Raw genomic sequence first — 6,359 nt, forward strand, 5'->3', positions numbered from 1 at the left:
CAGGGATATTAGTATTAGGCTGTGGATGAACTCAGGTTTCAGGATGTGACATTTTCAAGATGTTAGAGCCATTACAGTTTGTTTTATCCACACTCTCATTTCTCAGATGGGAAAAACTGAGGCCAGAAGAAGCCATAAATGTGCTGGGCTATGCTACAGATCCTTGGTGGGCTGGCCAGAGTTCCAGCTCCCTGACCCCACCTACCAAGGTCTCCACATTTGAGCTTCTGGCTGCTTCAGGGCAAGGATGCTGGACCATCCAAACAAGATGGCTGACCTCTAGGAAGAAAACTCAGCAAGATGGAGTCCATGACCCCTGCTCAGTCTAAGTCATAATTCAGTATGAGCATCCTGGACTTCTCCACCCTGCGTTTGTTTCACTCCTTACATCTGGGCCCAGAGCCAGCCCTGACAGCCCCTACCATCCATTTGAGGGCAGCTAATGTTGTTCAGGGTGCCATGGTAGGCAAGCAACCGTCAGAGGCCAGAGGCCAGATTTCTGGTCTTCTACCCTGTGTCCTTTTCCTGACATCCTTGTCTTTGCCTCACTCCCGGGGCAGTCTTGCCCTCAGTCTGTCCCCTTATCTGTTCCCTCAGTGGCCCAGGGACCAACCCTCTGGGGGCACCAGGCAGCTCTAGCTCTACCTTGTCAGGGCCCCTCAGGGTGTCTCTATCCCCTTTAAGAAGGACCTGGAATCCCATCCAAGTTCTGATGATGGTAATAAAGATTTGTACATGGAGTTGGCCTGAAGCTGGTCAAAACAATCATAAGAACTGTCATTTGTTTTTCCAGTGTTTAAAGGGGCACCTGGGTGGCCAAGTCGGTTAAGCGTCTGACTTTGGCTCAGGTCATGATCTCGCAGTTCTTGAATTCGAGCCCCACATCAGGATCTGTGCTGACAGCTCAGAGCCTGGAACTTGCTGCAGATTCTGTGTCTCCCTCTCTCTTTGCCCCTCCCCCACTTGCACTCTCTCTCTCTCTCTCTCTCTCTCTCTCAAAAATAAATAAACATTAAAAAAATTTTTTTTACAGTATTTTTCCAGTGTTTGCTCCAGGCACTGTGCTGGGTTCTGCTGTGGAGTCGAACTCCCCAGGCTTGGAGTTTGGCTCCATCAACCAGCTCCATGACCTCCTAACTTCGGAGTGAACGTCCTAACTTCGGAGCCTCCTATCTTCTCAGTTTCTGCATTCTAAAACTGGAAGTGTCAGCACCCACCACAAGGGTTGTCGAGAGGTTTGAATGAATTGACATAGCGAATGGACCTGAAACTAACAAATCTCAGTACATGGTGTTATGCTCTCATCCTCAAAACACCCCTGCCCAAACTGCCAGGTCTGGTGATCCCACTTTGTGAAAGAGGAAACTGAGGCCCAGGGTGGTAACGTGTGTGGTGACACAGCTGGTAAGTGTGGAAGTTACAACGGAAGCCAAGTCTATGGATTCAGACCTTAGGCCAGTCCTCTGAGATCCGTAATTGTCCCATCAACTAAGCGCAGACACAAGGAGAGGGGCTCCTTTCTAAAACAAAATTCAACAAATTCAGAATAAAGTACTGCATGTTTATACACTTATATATAATCGTAAGAGAGTAATAGGAAAGTTAAGGGGAAAAAAATTTTTTTTAAGTGGCCCTCTTCTAGACCTAATGTTTTCATCAAGCACCGAGTCTATCTTGAATACTAATAGGTTGGTACCAAGGTGTTTTAGGAGAGGGACACATCCCAGAAACCCTTCCTGGCCTGCTAGGAATTCTTTACTCCCAGCTCTCACCTCTCCCAATCTACCCATCCTTTGTCACTTAAATGCATCGCACAGGAAGGGTCTGGACTTGGTAGGGGATGGTGGGTGCCCCACAGACTCCCGGCATAGTTCATAATCACTGCCCCTTTATGGGCTCTGTGCAAATGCATGGTCGACTTTATATAAAACATAGTTATGAGCACTCATTATGGCGGGAGGTAGTAGTTAATATAAAAATTACCCAATTGCAGATGTGTGATGTCAGGCCACTAATGAACCAGGCTGGCAGTCTGGCGGGTCCCACCTAATCCAAGGGGGGACCTCTGGACCGCTTTACCCCAGCCGGTGTGGAGCTTTTAACATAAGGTGATATTTGCTGGGCTGCAGCTTCCTTCTGACTTCTTCCCCAGATTCTTCCATCAACGGAGGCTCCCTGCATCCCAGGCTAACAATGAACTTCCAGCACATCTGTACCCATCCATTGACCCAACCAGTATCTTTGGAGCACCCACTCTGTATAGCATTGGAGAAAATTTGATGAACGGTATCAACTCTTCTCTGCTTCCATGGATCTGGCAATGGGCACCTCTGGATCTTACGAGTGGCATTTATAAGCCAACCCAATGCTCTTTGGGATCCAGAAGGTCTGTCTGATCCTTGCTTGTGCCGAGCCAGCTGGGCGGATAGGCTGGTAGCTGAAGTGGCTAGAGGCAACAGTTGAGTACTGAGGGGCAGGGGTAGCGGGGCGGAGGTGGGTACTGGAGAATGTGAACGGCTCAGCAGGGACTCTGGGGTTGGAACCAGGAGCCAAATCAGCAGACCAGACATCCAGGAGAAAGCGAACTGAGTCTCCAAAATTCCATGTGTTACCTATAGTTTATTCTTCGCTTGGTAACCAGAGTGATATTTTAAATACTTAAATCGTATGGTAAAGCTCTTCAATGTTTCCCCCTTAAGCTAGTTATACAATCTAAACCACTCGCCTTGGCTTCTAAGGGCCTGGATGGGCTGTCCTTTGCCTGCTTCTGAAGCCTTGTATCTAACAGTCCTTGCTGCCCATTTTCCCCATGGACACTGGCCTGCTTTGTCTCCCTGCAACACTGGCAAACTTAGCTCGGCCTCGGGGACTCTGCACTCATGTTTTATCTGCCTGATATGCTGTCCTCCTAAATTTTCTAAAGCTTGGCTACCTCTTGTTATTCAGGTCTCAATTCAAATATCACCTTGGAGAATCCTTTCCCAACCATCCTTTCAAAACCAGTTTCTCCCTGCAGCTCACTTACTTTCCATCACACTTCCCTGTTTTGTTTGCATTGTTGAAATGATCATGAGTTGAAATAATATCGTTTGGGGGCGCCTGGGTGGCGCAGTCGGTTAAGCGTCCGACTTCAGCCAGGTCACGATCTCTCGGTCTGTGAGTTCGAGCCCCGCGTCGGGCTCTGGGCTGATGGCTCAGAGCCTGGAGCCTGTTTCCGATTCTGTGTCTCCCTCTCTCTCTGCCCCTCCCCCATTCATGCTCTGTCTCTCTCTGTCCCAAAAATAAATAAACGTTGAAAAAAAAATTAAAAAAAAAAAAGAACGAAATAATATCGTTTGTTTATTGTTCATATCCTCTCACTGGACTATGAGCTCCATGAAACAAACGAACTCATCTGGTTTATTGCTGTATCCTTAGAGCCTAGAAAACTACCTGGCACACAGTAGAATCCCAATTACATTTGTTGAGTGAATGAGTGAATGAATGAATGACTGTAAGGTGAAAAGCAGGTCTGGGAGTGAAATGAGAGGACTCAATGTAATTTCTGTCAAAGAACCACTCTGGCCACTGGCTTGTTTTCATTATCAGCTGCAAAGTGTGTAGAAGGTTCTGCTTATCTAAACATCCTAATGGATAGAAGGTCTGAAGCATTCGGGAATATGTGCAATTATTACGTTTACTTAGAAGTAGGCTTAAATGGCCACGGAGCTATTATTTACACGATCGCTGGGTATGAATCATTTCTGAGTTGAGATGGTGGGAGGTTTGATCCCTTCATGTTAGAATTGGTCATGGGATCCTTGGGAGGACATTGCCATGTTGTGATGCCTGAGATGTGATCTGGGTCAGATTCTCAGAGACCTGGGGAAGCCTGCATTCCCAGCAGCAGTGCTCTCAGAAATGTAATAGATGCTCTTATGACGCGATAGGAAATGTAGGGAAAGTCTGCCATCATCCATTTGAGCTCCTAGAAACCAATGTTCTATCAACATCCAGGCAGTAAAAGAATCAAAATTCGCCCGTGATATATCAGTGTCTCCACAGAACCAACAGATTTTATTGGTCTGTTTTTCTTCTAGGATCTGTCCCTATACTTCGAGTCAAATAATTTTCAAAATGTTCGTGTGCAAGGCATCACTCAGTCGTTTAGGAAGACCTTACAAAGAGCGTAGTGTTTCTCCGTCACAAGTAAGGTGCTGGAATGGAAAAGGTGAACGAGACTTGATCAAGCTCTCCAAATCTTTGCAGACCAGAGGGAGGCAGATGTGACCATTATCACCCCAAGACAGAGCAGTATAAGATGTGCAACCAGATCACGTGGGTTCAACCCCTGGCGGGGTGTCTCTGGGAGAGTTATCTACCGACTTTGTGTCTGATTAGCCTTCTCATCAGTAAAATAAGGGTGATGAAACTGATGCCTCGGAGGAAATACCTCTTGAAAAGATTAAATAAATTAATACCTGGAAAGTGCTAAAACAGGGCTTGGGACGTGGTAAATGCCAAATATACTACTGATATACTGATATAGCTCTAATAAGGCAAAGTGCTATGGGCTTTGAAGAGAGAGGCACAAGGTGCTCTGGGGGCACGTAAGTGCTAGAGGGCAGGGGTTACTTCTTGCAGAAGATGAAGCCTCCAAGGGGGAGGCAGCATGATGTCAGGGCAAGACTAGGATCACTGGGAAAGAGGGGCCTCTTCTGGAATTCTGCCTTCATTATTTACCAGCTTTGTGGCTTCGGACACATTGTTTCATTTCTCTGTGAACTAGGTATCTCACAGGAGTACCATGAGGATAAAAAAAAATAATAATAAAATGACATTTGTGACGTTTCTGACACATGTGGGTGCTGGGAAAAGGGACCTCACTAGGTCCATAGGGACACTCGCTGCAATGGAGTATGTGATGCCCTGAGTCCTGCCTTCTTGAGCCTTCTTGAGGATTGCCTCATTGGAAAGAAGCTGACTCTGAAGGGCCAGTCCAGCGCCAGAGCTCCTCATGGGTTCATTTGAAGTCTTTATCAGGCCTGCGTTATAGCTCAGTGTCTGCCTCCTCCCCTTCCTACGTCCTTCATCTCCTATATCAGTCAGCTCAGGCCGACTAATGAAATACCACAGACTGCCAGCTTCAACAACACAAAGTTGTTATCTCACATTTCATTAGGCTATATATCTAATGTCAAGGTGCCGGCAGTTTAGTTTGTGGTGGGGCGTCTCATCCTGGCTTCTGACAGCGACCTTCTTGCCATGTTTTCCCATGGTCTTGCCTCTGTGCTCACATGGAAGGAGAGAGCTCCAGTGTTTCTTCCCCTTCTGATAAGGACACCAGGCCCGTCAGGTTAGGGTCCCATCGTTACGATTTCATTTAACCTTAATTACCTCCTTTAAGGCCGTATATCCAAAAATAGTCAGGTTGAGGGTTGGGCCTCTAACGTATGAAGTTTGGAGGGGCATAATTCTCTTTTTTACAGGTGTAGACCCTAAAATTCCAGAATTACATTTCGTAATAACCTCCTCCTGCAGATGTCTGTCTCTTGTTTGCTTTCTGAGGGAGCCGAGCTGCAGAGGCACACTCCTAAATCATCTCAGTGCACATAGTGCCTAGAACATAGTAGTTACTCAATTAATTAATATTTAGTGCATGAATTCCTATTTAGATTTGAATACACTGTGAAAGATTACTTAGCACCGGTACTCGTTAATAGTGAGAGGGGATAAAAATCCATCTGTTCTCTTATTGTTGAGTGTGTGTTTCAGTATTCATGTGCACAGACCCAACAAACTTCAGCCCAGCGATGGTGGGGTCAAATCCTTTATTTACTGAGTTAGGAAAAGGATCATCGGACAGACCTAGGTCCCAGTTGGGAATGACTGAAGGGAAGAATGGAGAAAGAATTTCCCTTTGTCAACTGCTTTCTGGAAGCCAGTGTTGTGCCAGAAGCCTGGTTGGCACATATTTTCCTGCCTACTTCTTACAACTGGCCTATAAAGCAGGATCCTGTGTTAACTCTCCTTGACAGATAGAGAAACTGAGGCTTCCTTCCCGAGGTCACATGGCCAGCCAATGGCATACTTGAGAGTAAATTCTTGCCCAGCGCCAGAGTCCCCGAGAGGAGAGCAGACTTCTCTGATTCCGCTGCTTTTCATAGAAGCAACTGCCCATCACCTCCTGCCTCTCCACGTTGGTAGTGACACGCCTGCCCACCCTCTCCCTCCCCAGCGTCTGTGCACAGGCCCCATCCCAGCTGCTGTTTCCCAGAGGCCTTTGCAAGGCTGAGGAACCAGACCTCTGGGGGTAAGCCTGACACTGGAAGTTAATGATTATCCGTCGAGACAAAACACTTGTTTACATGTTGCCATCA

This window comes from Prionailurus bengalensis, chromosome D1 (assembly GCF_016509475.1).
Source record: "Prionailurus bengalensis isolate Pbe53 chromosome D1, Fcat_Pben_1.1_paternal_pri, whole genome shotgun sequence".
Taxonomy (NCBI): Eukaryota; Metazoa; Chordata; class Mammalia; order Carnivora; family Felidae; genus Prionailurus; species Prionailurus bengalensis.